The sequence below is a fragment of the Mus musculus genome, chromosome 7 (genome assembly GCF_000001635.26).
Source record: "Mus musculus strain C57BL/6J chromosome 7, GRCm38.p6 C57BL/6J".
NCBI lineage: Eukaryota > Metazoa > Chordata > Mammalia > Rodentia > Muridae > Mus > Mus musculus.
The window spans coordinates 121,210,710-121,227,492 of NC_000073.6; the positions used below are offsets into that span (position 1 = coordinate 121,210,710).

A 16,783-nucleotide genomic window follows, 5' to 3' on the forward strand; every position below is an offset into this window, starting at 1 on the left:
CGTGGAAGCCAGGCCATTTTGTTGCCATAGATGGGAAACAGAACAATGGCTCACCTTCAGAGCGAATGGACACAATTCTGAAGTCTGTGCTTTAGCTACAAGTAAAGCCAGTCCCAGACAGAGAAACAGCCAAACTCAGAGAGACTTTAGGGAAGATTGTATCACCTCATTTTGAAGGACCACCATGACCTCAACCGATTGCTCTAGAGCAGCAATACTCAACCTATGGGCTGTGACCCCTTTGGGGTTTGAATGTCCCTTTCACTTATGATCATCAGTAACCACAGATATTTACATTATGATTCATAGCAAAATTACACTTATGAAGTAGCAATGAAAATAATTTTTGTGGTTGGGGGGGTCACCACAACATGAGGAACTGTATTAGAGAGTCAAAACATTAGAGGGGTGGGGTGGAGAACCCGTGCTCTAGGGACTCATGAAAATACACTGAATTACGTCTCACTCAATTCATTTTCAATGTGGCTATGCTTGGATATAGCGCTGTTAGGAAGTTAATTAAGGTTAAATTTGGTCAAAATTGTGAAGCTCAAACTAGGGAGGACTTTCTTTCATCCAAAGGAAAAGGACTAGGAGAGAGGGGGAGGAGTAGAAATATCAGGGTGACTGTCATCCTTTCCCTTGAGCACAGAGGACAGGCCAAGGGGAGGGGCACAGTGCTGTCCTCTAAGCAAGAAGAAAGTCCTCACTAGAGACCAACATCTACATCGTGGATTTCTCACTGTCAGACCAGTGAGAGGACAATGGTCTGCTATTCAAGCCACTCTCACTCACTGGTAATTTGTTACAGCAGTTGAAAAAGACTCACAAACCCACGTTACTGTCTGTAATTCATTTTAGTTATGCAGGGTCATGAATAAATGCCCTCGTCCTTTTTATAAAAGTCTTCCTCATTCCCAAGCAGACAACCCCAAGCCCATGTGCACTTGCCAGTAATTAGCTTCAGTGGCTTAAAACAAACAAACAAACAAACAAATGGAGGGGATGAAGTTGGGAGGGGGATGTTGTGTGGGGGATTATGGGGGGGGTCGTGGGGGAGCTGGGGGCCGTTGAGAGATGGCAATGATCAAGATAAATTGTATACATGTGTGAAGATTTCAAAAAATGAATAAAACCTAAAAAATGAAATATTAAGGCGCTTAGCCCTACACCTCCCATCTTGGTTCTCTAATTAGGAGCTGGTAACTCTGGCAGGGCCAATATGGCTCGCCATATGCTTTGAATAAAGTTTTATTGGAACACAGATCACTCATTTGCACATCATCTGTGGCTGCATCTACACTCAGATGGAATTGCTGATTAGACAAGACGGAGACGCACAGCCTGCAGGGCCTAAATATTTACTCTCTGGCTCCCCATAAAAGACCACAGGCCATCTCCAGAGGTAAGCACAGTTGCCTACTGGGCATGAATTCTCTCAGCTAATGCAACTCTTTCCCTCTCTCTCCTCTCCTCTCCCTCTCCCTCCTCTCCTTCTCCCTCTCTCCCTCTCCCTTCCCCCTCCCCACCACAAATTGGATAATTTGTAGTGTAGGATGCCATGGCTTTGTGAAGCTAATGCTCATGTTTATTGCCTTACATATTTATCATTTATTTTGTGAAGATATTAAAGGTTCACTCACAGCTTTCTCTCTCAGAGCCCCTCCTTTCAGTCAGCTGTAGGTTAGCATGTGCAGTAACGGTTCCAAATCTGCAGCACAGCAGTGGTGACTGTAGGTAGTGCCTGTGCTGTACAGTCCGGCTCCCAGACTCATCCCACCTGACCTTGGGCTCACAGGCTCTCATCTCACCAGCAGCCACCTGCCTACATCTTTCTCTGGAGCAACAATGCGTCTTGGAGATTTGTACACACTAGCAGACACAGGCACACCTCACTGCTTGCCCAGCTATATCACCTTCCAAACTCTGAGAACATGACCATTGCATGATTCTCCTGTTGAGGGTGCTTGGGCTATTTTAAGTTTCCTTTCTCTACAATAAACAAAGATACACATCCTTGCTTTCACTGCTTTATGAACGATACTCTGTGGTCTGTGTTATGACTAGAATTGTTGGACTAAAAAATAAGACACTTAAAAATGGCTTTGAAAAATCTAGTCCCATTGTTGACTAGGTTATGCTTTCACGTGATTGAAAAATGTGAACAGTGTGGCCAGGGGCTTGGTGGGCAATGTGTTTGCTGTGCAGGTATGGTGATCTGGGTTGACTCTCCAGGACTCAAATAACATCACAGGTGGTGGCATGTAGCTGTAATCCTGGCACTTCTATGGTGAGATGGGAGGCAGAGACAGAGCATCCAGCTAGTCTATCATGTGTGGTGAGGAACAACAGAACCTGTCTGAAAACAAGGCCCAGCACCCAAGATTGTCCCCTGACCTCAGAAAGCATGCGGTAGCACATGTTTACCTATATTTATACACACAAACACACAGGTAAATTGCACATACACATAACGATAAAAACATAAGAAAACTGCACCTGAGATAAACATTACAAAGTCTCCCTTCCAGGTCTTCCTTAACAATCTCTTCTTTTCTTCTTTACACCTACAGGTTATTAGGTTCTTGTACATCTTTCAGGGTTATTTTATGAACATATAGCAAAGAAACACATATTATACATACATAAACACTTTATACACACACACATATATATATATTCACTTAACACATCCTGGAGTTCTTTCTATAGCTATGAACTTTCTCATGCGCATATAAGTATGCATGTCCCTATCCCCTTTGTATAGTATAGTTTATGCTTCCTGCAGTGTTTCCATACCTTGATGTACCATAGTTTAATCAGTTTTTCTTTTATTCATATTAAGGCTCCTTTCATTTTTTTGAGGTAGGGTCTCACTAGGTAGCTCCAATTGACCTGCAACTCCCTTTGTAGACCAGGCTGACCCTGAACTCACAGGGATCCTCCTGCCTCTGCCTCCCAAGTGCTGAGATTAAAAGTGCATGCCAACACACCTGGCCAAGAATCATTTTTTTCCCTATCATTTTGCTACTAACAATAAGGCATGCACACTTTAAATTTCAACAGATGGAAGCATGTCACCCTTTAAAGGGACTATGCATTTTTACCTCCTGTGGGTGCATCAAAGAAAGAAAAGTTTCCTGTGTGCCTCCTACTCCAGCAGACCCAGCTGCTCCTGGTTTCTGCGATGCTGCCCTCTCTGCCCGTGTCCTTGCTGTTTTCTCTATGGAAACCCCTCCTTGTGCCTTGTCTAGCAAACATCTTTCTCCATGTTTCACCTTGAAAACCTGGGGCTCCACTCCCAACTCCTGTAGGTAGAACTGATCATTCTTCCGATAGCCACAGAAGCTAGCCTGCCCCTCCACATTCATGCCTGTGTGTATTGTTTGTTTCAGTTTTGTTTTCTTCACCGAAGAGAACGGATCTCTGTTCAACTTTGTGTTCCTAAAACAGAAGACGGTGCCTGGGCTGGAAAGGCTGCTCAGTAAATGTTGGCTGAATGAATAAATTAACAAGCAAATGATCCCTCAAAACGGAGATGAACCGATTAAATTGAATTTGGACAATGACTCCAAGGGTGTGTTTATCCACTGGTTTGCCAATCATGCAGATGAGCTTATCTTCGTCTACTGATGGAGTTTCAGTGTAATTTGCATGCCGGAGGGGGAGGCTGTCAATTCACCGAGGATTCTTTTCGGTGTTTGTCATTCATTGTAGAACATAAGCTTGCTTTGGGGGTTTATGCAGCACAGCGCCGGCCAATTAGAGGAGATTGCAGCTTTGGAAACAAACATCTGCTTGGTGCTGGGTAAATAATATTCAGAGTCTGGTGTTTTATGCCTGTCTATGTGATTCATTGGAATTCCATTTAGTTTTGCATTTGACCATGCAGGGCTCACGGAAATTACGTCTATGACCTAAGTTACAGCTACAAAAGCCATCCTGGTGACTTTCATCACTGGTCCAGGCTATTGGGGATTTCTAGTCTGAGTGGTATCTGGAAGTAGAGGTAGCAGTCTATTTGCTGCTAGTTGTGTTGCATAAAGGAAAGCAGAGAAAGGCACTTTCCTCTAAAGCATATTCTAGATGATATATCTGGATCTACTTTTCTATCTATCTATCTATCTATCTATCTATCTATCTATCTATCCATCTATGACAAAGTTTTATTATTCTGGCTCAGGATGGTCTAGAGTTTGTTATATAGCTCAGGCTTCAACATCCTGACTGTGAGACTGCTGGTATGCACAATTATCCTTACGGAATAACCCTTCTGTAGAAAAAATTCTGTAATGCCATCTGCTCTTGGCTGTTGTTCATTGGTTCTCCAGTTCATAGGGGTAAGATGGTCCAGAGAAGTGGAATAAGGATAGCACCATTGTCCAATTCTTGTTCTTCAGTGGGGCCTTCCTCAGATGTCTTCCCATGCTCTAGGGTTAATATAACCCAATCCCATGTTATGCACTAAACAAGCTGGATTGGCCAGATCTGTCCTGGGCTCTCAGCCAGCAGAGGGAATTTCTGCATGTTGAAGCCTATCAGCCAAAGCTTATATCCTTCCCAGGACACTTCCCTGCCTCCTCAGAGCAGCCACATTTGACAGAGACTCTGGCTATGATACAGTTCAGGGTGAATGGGCCATGAACTCCTTTGCTCTTGTTTGCAGATGAAACGATCAAGTGTACTGGTCTGTTCACCCACGGGACGCATAAGAACAGCATCCAAATGCTTCCTGGGAAACTAGGAAGGCCCAGGTGAAGGGTCTGCTGCAGGCAGGTTAGAATAGACAGAAAAAGATAAATAAGTGTCAGAGAGTATAGGGTGTTTTCTGAGACAATAAAATCTACCTAGCTTCAGAGATCTTATCGAAATTAAACAAGCAAGGGCCACTGGCTTTCAACATAATCACTGATGGAGCTTTAAAATTATTCATGTCTGGTCACCATCCACAGATATTCTGACTCCGTGAGTATTCTAAACATGCTTCCATGCTATTCTGATGCAAGGCCAGGTTTGGAAATGAGTCTATGATCCAGTGTATAGATCATTTGAGTCATCAGACCTTGAATAAGAATGGCTTTCTTTTTAACACATTTATCACATCAGCTCTCTCTTCCTTTCTCTTCCCTCCCTCTCTTTCTCCCTCCCTCCCTCCCCTCCTGCCTTCCCTTTTCCTTTCCTCTCTCTCTAGTCAGAAATTCTTAAAAGCTTTTTGTCACTAAACCATCTGCTGGAGAAATCTCCCACCAGGTTTCAAATGCCAAGTCTTTCCCACTAGCAATTTTCTTTAAGATTTTTTTTTTAAGGAAAAGAATGAATTGTATTTTTTCCTCTGTGAAAGAAAATACCTAAAAAATGTTCGTTATGGCCCAGTAGCACTTGCATAAAAATGTTATGTTTCAGTTTTATTGGACACAGATTCTAGGAGTTTACTACAGGTATCTCTCATGGAGTAGATGGTGGCCTCGAAGATAGGAAACAGGGCTGATGACCATGGCAAGATTCTCTGAGGGCAGCAGAAAGGTATAGAAAAAGGGAAATTTCTGAATTTTGAATGTTGAAGTTTCGTGTGTTTAAGACTCGGTCCCCAGGAGAATGTTGTTGGGGCTTCTGTGGAGTTTTAGATCATTCCTGAAGGGAACTGTAGTTCATCTTGGGATCTACTTCCTGGGTCATGACAGGTGTTGGCCCCATTGGATGTACTGCTGAGGCAGAGGCTGAAAGCTATGAGCTGCTTGAACTTGTACTTTGACCCCTATGGGTTTTTGATGTAAGGTCATGTGTACTTTAGCCTCGTTTGAAGTTTTACCTGGGTTGTACCCTTGAACAACCTTTTGGTTCCAAGTCACTCCATAATTTCATAAAAACCCTCACATCCTATAACAGGTAACAGAGTTATTATTAAGAGACTTGGGAAGAATGAGTCTGAGAATGTGTTCTTGGCCTCCAAGGAGCTGGATTCCCTTGATCGTCTTAGATGGTCTTCCCTGAAGGTGGTAGGTGACAACCCTTTCCTAGCATTGCAGCTGGGAGGCAGCTCTTCAGCTGCCAGGGAGCAAAGGGCTCAGCTCCCCTCGTATCACATATGGTGTGATTAGTCCTTGTCAATGAGCCAAGGGTAGGAGTGACATGCGTCACTGCCGGGTCTGGGCTTTTAAAGAAGTGGCACCTTCTCTGTCCTTAGTCTTCCCCCTCATGGAATGGAGGGTGGATTCAAAGCTCTAGGGGATGTGGGGTCACAAGATACAAAGACCCTGGGCTCCTGGGTCACTGCATGGCAGGACATTGCCTGCTGACTAGATGCTCCCTTGAAAAACTGCTCTCTGTGGTGAAGCAAATTTGAGGCTGTCCTCCTGACCCCATGTGAACTGAACAACCTTCTAACCAGTCATGGGCCAATCACTGGCGTCCTGAAGTCCTTCTTCTGGCCCTCAGCTTGGAGGTGTCTTTAAGAAGAATGACTCTTTCTAGTTTTCAACAACAGCAACGGAGAATCGAAAGATGTTTTGTTCCGTGATAAACATTCTAAAGCAACAGAGGAGACTCAGATAATGGTATGAGTAGACAGAGATGCTGAGGGGGGAGGGGAGGCTTGGTGGTGCCTCCTGAATGCTCATCTTAGATCGACACTGGAGGGTTTAGTTTACACAGCGAACGGCAGCAAATGCAGATGTATGGCTGCTCCAGGTGCTTAAAATAAGTAACTGCTGTGTGCTCGGCCCTAACCAGGACATCTGTATCACTCAGAGGATGTCATGGAAGGAGGAGCATAGAGCATGTAAGAGCTCATGGTTGGGAAAGGTACCATCCTTCCTGTCATCTGGTATGCCATGCTATTGTAACCAAGAAATCACAGCAGCTGTGTGGACCTGCACAAGACTGGTGACCAATAACCAGTCAGGGGCCAAGTAGGGTCTCATGGACCCCCTCTCTGGGAGCTATTGGCTCCTGGTGGATACCGGGGCAGGCAGCATAGAGTCATTGACTTCAGCTGTGTAGCTGCTAAGCCCACCAATCTCCAATGGATAGTTCTACACACATGGTCATACAGTCAGTCCTGGTTAGACTCCAAAAAGACTTGAATGTGAAAAGGGGGCTAAAGAGAGGTTGAGAAGGTGGGGCAAGGAAAATGCTTCGTGTACAGGTACGAACATGTGGAAGAGTAAGTTTAATGGAAAGAGAAGAGTGGAGAGTCCTGGAAAGGCAAGGGTCTTTGGAAGAGGCAGACAGACAAATGGATTCTGTTCCTTCAGATGGAAGGAATAGTTCTCTCTCCAGTCCTGCCCTAGAACAAGCTTTGTGTCCTCAGTAGTAGAAACCAGGCAGAGACAGTTGTCACAATTGTGACAGCAACCAGCGAGGAGGGTCACTTTGCAAATAACTTGTCGCAAAGCAATAAATATCCTGGAAAGTCTACCGTAAGCCGGAGAGTGGGCCAGATACAGCGTGAACAACAGCAGCACATCTGCCAGTGTGTATGCCCGCAGAGTGCTGACAAAGCAGGCAGGGTGGCAGAGCTTAATAATGAGAAATATTAAGGGACAGAGGCCAAGCATGAAGATAGATGGGTGAGGAGAAGGGAGCTGAGACAGGCCCTTCAGGAAGGAGAGGCTCCCGCAGCCTTTGACAGCGTCGGGCAGAGGGCCCTGAGTACAAGTCCTAAAATTCTGCAGCTCGCACCTGCTGGGAATGCAAAGATGAATGTGTCTGAGAATTTGGGCAAGCCTGTGAGAGCTGGTCTTTTATGTAAATGTTATTTGACATGTGCGCTGCCGTGACCACAATGAAAATTGTGACCTGGGATTCTAAACTCCTTCCAGCAGGACGGTCATCACACAACTCTGATTGGAGCCACACCAGGATTTTTTTTTTTTTAAAGAAAGAATCTTTTTTGGTAGGGTGGGAAATAGATGTTTTAAAAAGTAACAGTTTTCCAGCTTGCCGGCTGTCAGTGAGAGTGAACACTGAGGTCAGAGTGAAAGTTGAGAAATCTGAAATTTGTGCTTGGAGTTAACCTGTTACCTGCTGTGTTGTGGACAGACTCTGCACAGCGAGCCACCCTTCCCTCCACTTTCAAATGAAGCATATTATGAACATTATGGCATATGAGTGCACAAGAGCTCACTCACATTCCCTCATCTTTTTATCTTTTTTTTTTAAATCTTCTAATAAGTAGTTTGGGACCTGGATCAATACTGTTATTGAAGTGTTTATTCATCACTAAGTTCTATTCTTGCACCCAGACTACATTTTTAAATGGACATTGTTTGTGGCACCTTTTAAGGCTTATTTCAAGATTCCTCTCTTGGGGCTGGGGTGATGTCTGGGTGGTTGAAGTGCTTGTCATGCAAGCACAAAGACCTGATTTCAAATCTCTCAAGCTATATAAGAACTGGGTTCGGAAGCATCGGCCTATAATCTTGGGATGCCTGTGGTGAGGTGGGGGGTGGAGACAGAGGCTCATGGGCCAGAGTCTGACATCCGTAGTGGCAAGCAGCATGAAGAAGAGAGCCTGTCTCAAATAAGGTGGATGGCGAGGACTGGCACCTGAAGGTATTCTCTCAGCTCAACACATGCGTTGGGGCACACATCTGTGTGCACTCAGACATATGAACACACATGCACACACACACACACAGGTTGCAGTACTCATTGCTTAATCTGTCACTCCTTCCACTTTCCCTTTCTCCTTTCCACTACACTGTTAGATACTGGGAAGGTTCCCATTGATCTCCTATCTCCCCCACCCCCAACTCACATAGTCTTGTGGAAAATCACACCAACAATCAAGTAACAGCCAGCTTTCGTGGCACACACCTGTATTCCTAGCATTCAGGTGGCTGAGGGAAGAGGATCATAAGTTCAAGGCCAGCCTGTGACACATACCAAGATCCTGTTTCAAAAGAAAAAAAAAAAAAAACCAACCAACCAACCCCCCCCCCCCACCCCTAAACTAGAGAATGGAAGATTTTTTGACTTATATTGTGTCATTTGCTTTTCAAGCTGAGGTAATAGAGCAAGTGAGTGACATACACAAAAATGGGTCAGAGAAGGTCAGAGGAGGCTGTAGGGGACAAGAGACAGGCAAGAAGCATAGGACGCTTTGCTGAGGCAGCTCGGGAGCTTTCCAAGGTACAGAAACGGGTGTTGCCACATCACGTGACACCCAGTACATTCGGTTGTATTTTGTCTCCAACAGCAGCACACGAACCCCTTGGGATTGGCAGGATTAAAGGATTCACTCATCCTAACCACGTCTTTTTTATATGACAGTAAGAATAAGTATCCAGTATGGAAGAGCTGGCCAGTTTTCCTTTCTACTCTCGCCTTCTTGCATGGCATCTGAGTCGGCGTGTCTAGAGACCAATCTCTGAGCACTGCCCTGCATCCCTTCCTCCTCCTCAGGCCCGATGCTCTCCCAGTTTTTATCATCTAAAACAGGAACCGTAACAGTTCAAGATAAAATCAGCCCTTGCCCTTCCCTGCCTCTCACCCACCTCGCCCAACCTCTCACTACACCCTGTGGCATCTACCAAACTCACTTCTGGACCCCATCCTCCCATCTCCGCAGCGCCTGTACCGCTCTCTCCCATCTGTACCGCTGTACGGCATGGACACTCCTTGTCTCCTTGTTTTTCCATCCCTCAGTATCACAATTACCTTTACAAAATGCAAACCTAATCAACTTTCCCTGTAAACCCTTTAGTGACTCTCCTCTGCCTTCAGGATAAATAACGAACTTCTTAAAATGACCCGACAGGACGGACGGCCATAATTCTTTGCTCCATCTCACCCGATCCCTCTCCCTTGTTTGTTTGTTTTTTTTTTTTTTCTCCTCCAAACTGACAAGAGCTTTTCCTACTGCCCTTCCTGCCTGAGTCACTCAGCAGTCCTTGTCACCAGCAACTCACATTTGCTTCTTTTATTTCTTCTTTTCTTTTTCTTCCGTTTTTCACTTTTATACGCTTTAGAAAGGGTCTTGATAAATTCTCCAGGCAGGGCTTGAATTTAGGATCCCCCAGCTTTAGTCTCTCGAGCAGTCAGGATTACAGGCCTGGCTGATATTCTTAATTCCCAGCTCAAATATCATATTCCCTAGGAGATGTGTAGCAGTCAATATCTGCCCGTTATGTATTCTTGAGGTGCTCTGTATGTTTCCCCAATAGTCACTGAAGTTACTCATGGCTGGTCTTCCCCCTTTAGATTTTGCTTTATAGGACGACGCCTGTATCTTTCTTGTTTACCACCGTATCATCGATAACCATGCTCAGCACAGAGAAGATGCTTAGCAAATCTATTTTGAATAAATAACAGGCATTCAAGGATCTGGATGAGGAGATGCATGAGCTGGTCACCCTAGGATCCAGGTCTCTGATTGTCCAGAAGCCTGGAATCATCTGCAAGGCAGGAGTTATAATAAGGTTACAGCGTTGTGCACTACAGAGGAGCGGCCAGCAGATGCTCTGCCTGCTTCAAGATGCCCCTAAGTAGGCTGGTGAGCTGTATCAAACAGGGCACCAGCCAGGGATCGCCATGTCAGGAGGCCTTGGGGGAAGGAGAAGATCTCAAACTGCACCAGATGGCAAGTGCTGTCTTTAGTTTTAACATTTAAGGAAAAGAACTGGGAATAGACACTCGGCTCGGTGGCAGTTACGATGCATTTAAATAAGCCTTGCGAATCATTTGGAGAAATGCAGATGCCTCCAACATTCTTCACTGCCCATGGATGTTTCCAGGAGCTTTCCCCTGTCCATCTTTGTACCCTCAGTATATAGTGCAGTGCAGAGCACAGAGAGAGGTTTCAGTTGGATGGCATACACCGGCATTGGTGTCTAGCTTACCATTAGTAATTAGTCATTATCCCAGGGAGGGTCATCTTCCAAAAGTGCAGAGACCATCTTATGTCCCTCCATTCTCACTTTGCTTGGTTTCTTACTTTCCCAAGTCAATGCTGGGACACTTGGGTAGATTCCAGCCATCCTATCTCAGTCAATTCACTCTTCCATAACAAAATACCAAGGGTCAGGAGTCAAAAAAAGCAAGCAGATGCACTTCCTGAATCTGAAGGTTAAGATCCTAGGGTCTTCATTTATGATGAGGGTTGTCTTCTTCATTTGCAAATGGCTGTCTTCTTGCTATACCTAAAATGAGAGGAAAGGGAGGGGAGGAAGAGAAAGAGGAAGAGGAAGAGGAGAAGGAGGAGGAAAAGGAGGAGGAGGAGGTCTTAGGCTTTTAATGTTGTAAAGCGACACCATAACCACAGCAACTCTTGTAAAGGCAAACATTTAACTGAGTTGGCTTACAGTTTCAGAGATTTAGTCCATTATCATCATGGCAGGAGACATGGTAGCTTGAGGCAGACATGGTGCTGGAGAAGGAGCTGAGAGTCATCTGGATAGTCAAGCCACAGGAAGTTAACTGCAACACACTTCCTCCAACAAGGCCACACCTACTCCAACAAGACCACACCTACTCCAACAAGGCCACACCTACTCCAACAAGGCCATACCCCCTAATAGTTCTTCCTTATGGGTCTATAGGGCGGTTTTCATCAAAGAAGAGGAAAGAAATGTTGGAATTTCTTTCTTTCTTTTCTCTTTTTAAAATGTGTGTACTTGTATACATATTTGTGCATGTGTGTGCATACTTGGATATGTGTGGGCTCAAGTGTGGAGACCAGAAATCAGCATTAGGTGTCTCTCTTAGTTATTATTCATCTTATTTATTTATTTCTTTGTTTCTTTATTTTTGAGACAGAGTCTGTCACTGAACTTGGAGTTCAAGATTCTGAAGTAAATGAGAAGTGACATTATTTATATTTGGTTTCCTGTAATTCAGACTAAATGTAGAATACTTCCAATTGGTAACATAAAATTTAACTGAGCTTCTATAAAGAATCCTCCATAGATTATATCAATGGTAATGCCTGCCTAGTTAGCACCCTAAGGGTCATGTCTCCAGACAACACCACACTGGGGGATTAGAGATTCAACGTGCTGCTTCTGAGAAGACAGGGTGTCTCCATCATAGCGTTCTCTACTTGCAATTTTCATGAGACTAGTTTCTGAGTAAGGGACTTGAGGACTGGGTACTTTGGTTAATTTCCACTTGGAAATGGGAAGAATAACTCCTGTTCCACATTTTTTTAAAAACAGATTTAAAGAAGTCTTTATTATTGACTCAAAATGTACAAAGTCTAGGAAATTATATGTGGCACTCTAGAAATAACTTAAACCCAGCGACAAAGAGAAACAGCAACCCTCACTGGCAGCTTCAATGACTAAGATTCACGTACAATCACAATGAATTTTTCCATACAAACTAATTATTACTTGCAAAACAGCAACAGGTCTTATCTCTACTGCTTGTATCTAATGTAACCCATTACTGCCTGCTTAATCTGACATCAGAGTGCTTTAGTGAGCGTCTACATAGAATGACAGCTGAGGCAGGACTGTTCACCCAAAGAAAGGTGGTTCCGAGCAGGCATTCAGGTGTACTGTGTTCATTCCAAGGCGCTTGCAGATGGACAGAAGACTCTCAGATATCAAACATCTCCAATAGGTAGGCTTTAGGCACCAAGCTAATGGCTCCCCTCATTTCTCCTACCCACCAGCCATATCTATTGTACTCCTTGCTAAGAATGTAAATCACATCACTGCGCTTAAAGGACAACTCATCAGAAAGAGCTCCAGTGCAGCCCCACAAACCCTGGTAAAATTAGCATAATCTGTGCTTTTATCTCCCGAGGTGTGATGCACACTGTCCCGACTCCCCTTCCCTTGCTCGTCCATCTTTCCTGGAGCAGAGTCCTCTTTCTCCTCTGGAAGTTCTTCATAGATTTCATCACCGATTGGTTGGTTCCTTTGTGGGCTGCTGACGGCGACAGGATGATCAGTGTCATCGTATAATTCTCCTCTTTCATCATCATCCTCGGGAATAACATCAGATCCCATGTCTTGTAATATAAATTTCAGCCGCTGGACCCATTCCTCAGCATCGTTGGGAGAGACTGCTGTAAACCGATAGATACATTTATCGGAGCACAGATTTCAAAACAGCAATCTTTCTTTCCATCCTTCCTAAGGGTGTTGTTCATTCTGACATCATAGCCATCTATTGCAAATTCACCTTTCTGTTGTTTGTCTTTATCACTCCTGTAATAACAGAACACGGTATTGCTGAGAGCATTCCACCATTTCTGCCATTCAAACCCCAGAAAGCTGTGATCTTTTCTGCATTTTTCTAGGTAACCAGCCTTTATGACAAGGGGGCTCTCTGCAGCCCCTCTCTGTAGTGGGGTTGTGGGAGGCTGTAGCTATGTGACAGGTACCCAGGAGCCATGGCTGAACTTCCTCTATCCCATGCAGGTGGAAGTCACTGCCCACCAGGGCTCCTGAGTTCCAGATCTTTCCTCGACCAGGGACCAAGCTGCCTGTGCACAGCCTACCACCCCACAAAGGAAGTCTCTGGCTCTCCAGCCAGTGCTGGATGCTTGGCCCCACCTCTCCCCTCTGGGAGAACGGGGCGGGGCTATGGACCACAGGTTTTATTATAAAGGTGAATTGAAGCCACTTGTGAAAGTGCCCTAGCTCGTGCCTGACAAGTGGCAAGCAGCTAGAAAACCAAAAGAGTTGAAGGGAAAACATGCCATGGTGGTTGTGGCCACAAGCCCTGCAGTCATTGAGCTTTAGGCTCAAACCATGGCCCTAAATGTACCCGCTGTGTAAACTTGACACTTTCACTCCTTTTTTAGTGATGTGGATAGATAGAACTCAGAGCCCTGAACATGCTAGGTGAGTGTTCTACCATTGAGTTATGTCCTCTCAGCCTTCATGAAACTTCTTAAGCTTCAGTGTTTCAGTGGAGAAAGTGGTACTAAGAAACTCTATCACTCACAGGGTTGATATGGGATCAATGTGTGTGTAAACTGCCTTGACGTGTATTGAGTGCTCAGTAAGAATGCAGTGGTTGTTACCATTGTCATTAGTCCTTTAGAGCTGGGGTTCTCTCAACTGTTTGAAATTGTCTGGGGACATCTGGGTGGGTGGGTATGGTATCTTCTTGTCCTCTCAGTTATTCAAGCTAAAACACTCTCCTGTCCTTGAACTTCCATTTTCCCAGTCCCCACAGGCCAACTTCCACGTATCTTCTACCAGTTCTATCTTTAAACTATATTTAGAATCTAATTGCCTCTCCCCATGTCTATGGATGCTACTCTTACCTGAGCCAGTGGACCCATCGGTTACAGCCACTCTTACAAACCAACATCATTCCAGTGACCTAGCCAACATGTGCTCCACCCCTTACTGCTTACCAGTCTCCCTGCTTACTCCACTGCAAGTTCTGGAGCCTGATTGGCACACTCATAGCCTAGAGCTCTGCACCAGCTGTCCCCTCTCCCTTCAGTGACAGCCTGGGTATTTGCATGGCTTGCTCCCTGGCCTTTGAGTTTCTGCTCTCTCATCACTGTCTGCAGGAGACCTTTCTTGGTGGCTTTGTCTACCCAGCAATGGTCAATCCCTCCGAAATCCCAGTTTCCAGCATGGTGCTTGTCCTGTCTCTGCTCAGCACTTACCTGATGTACCATAATGCATATTTCACTTACTTGTTACATCACTGGGATCGCCTGCCTCCTCCTCCTCAAATATAAGCTACCCAAGGAGGGAGTATTGATTGTTTATCTCCCCTTCTTCTGTGCTAGAAAAGTACTTAGTAACTGGTAAGCATTCATTAAGAACTCGTGAGAGGACTCTGGAGAGATAGCTCAGCCGTTGAGAACATTGGACAAGGGTTCTTGCAGAGGACCTGGGTTCAGTTCCCAGCACTTCTATGGTAGCTCACAACTGTCTGTAACTTCAGCTTCAGGGGATCTGATGGCCCTTTCTGATCTCTTTGGACATGAGGAATACATATGGTGCAATACAAATATACAAATACTCGTATGCATAAAATTTTTTTAAAAACTAAAAAAATTAAAAAGGAATTTGTTTGAAGAACATTATAGATTTTTTTGAGTCTTTTTTTTTTTTAAAGTCAGGTCTTGTTATAGTCTTGGCTACCTTCAAACTCACAGAAATCCTCCTGCCTCATATCCTCTGGAGTGACAGGATTATAGATATGTATGGCCCATGAAGGACAATTAAGGGAAGAAATAGACCAAAGAAAAGGTGTCCCCAAAGATAGGGGAAGACTTTTAAACCAGAAAGCAAAGGCTTGCAAAGTATTTAACATTTTTTCCACCAATTTAAAAATCTGAGTTTTCCTTTCAGGTTATATTGCAAAGTAAAACTTCTCCCCAGCAACTGTAGGTAGAGAAATGGTTGTCTCTCTAGAAAGGCTGATGTTCTGCAGTCTACTATAGCATCGACCCAGCTCCTTGTTCCTAGGGGAACTTGCTGGTCTTGACAAGTGCCTGCCTTTGTTTTTTTTTTTGTTTTTTTGTTTTTTTGTTATTTTGTTTTTTTTGTTTTTGTTTTGGTTTTTTTCGAGACAGGGTTTCTCTGTGTAGCTCTGGCTGTCCTGGAACTCACTCTGTAGACCAGGCTGTCCTTGAACTCAGAAATCCACGCTGCCTTTGCTTTTGATCCCTCTCTTAGCTGCTGGGGTGACTGTTCCCATTGTAAGGCAGAGATCCCCACCTCTGCCTGCACTCTCTATTCATGCTTTAAATAATTAGATTCTAGAGTGATTGACCATGGAAGATCGGTTCTCAGTCACTCCTGCACACATTAAAATATTCGTGAGTACATGAAAGAAAAATGTTACTGTGCTGGGGACATTGATCAGAAGGGAGATGCTTATGTTGCTGTGTTAATTGGGTTTCTGCAACAAGATGTGGAACTGGGTGGGGGCTATCTGATGAGACAGAGGCTGTGACAGCAACTTCTGGGAGCTACTCAGGGTGGCTTCAAGGCCTGAGTGTGGCCTTCTGGGGCAAGGAGGGAGGTGCTAGGGGCCCAGGGAACTCTTGCAGTCCAAACTTCTTACCAGAGAGCAGTGTAGAGGGCACCATCTCTCAGATTGTCCACGATTTTAATGAATGTCATGTTTGAGGTAATGACCTGTGTCTGGACTTTCAGAAAGGCCTGGAAACTCTTGCGCACATTACGTTTTATCTCCCATACTGCAGCTCCCAGCATCCGACATTACCATTGATATCATCTATGGAGGACTCTTTCCCAGGTTCTTTATTAAGGTTTAATTAAATTTTATGTGTTATCAATTAGGATTAATCTACATTTAGTCTGAATTAGAGGGAGCCAATTATAAATAACACCACTTCTCATTTATTCCTGAATACAGAATGAAGGGTTTTAAACTTCCCTTGGAAAAAAAAAAAAGAAAGAAAAAGGAAACCCAAATCACCCTTCTGCTGATCCAAATACAGACTTTCAGAAGAGCTTTGTGTCCTGGAGACCAAAAGTTCTACTAAGATCAAATGAAAAGACTAGAATTCCTACGGGAGAGTGTCAGAGACCAGAACTGGGGCAGACAGGGAAAGGTGAGGTTAGGCAAACAGACTTTCAAGCCTCAAGGCTTCACCTGGAACATCGGCAGAGAAAGGAACAGAGAGAGTTCTCCGGGATTGTTACATCTCTGTTTGGGGAAGAGGCCAGACCAGCCCGTGCTCTGTGGTCCTGGCCACTGCTCTTGTTTTATCTCCAGCCTTCTTCTTTCTGGGCACAGGTGGGATTGAACCCCTGCCCTCTTCCTGCTGAATGCACACAGGGCCTTGTTCGTCTAATGAACTGCAGGAGCAAGCAGCAGTCAAAACAGCATC

General features: G+C 44.6%; 1 pseudogene; it reads right to left on the minus strand.

Moving 5' to 3' along the window:
- On the minus strand, positions 12,544 to 13,285 carry Gm9240 (predicted gene 9240; annotated as a pseudogene).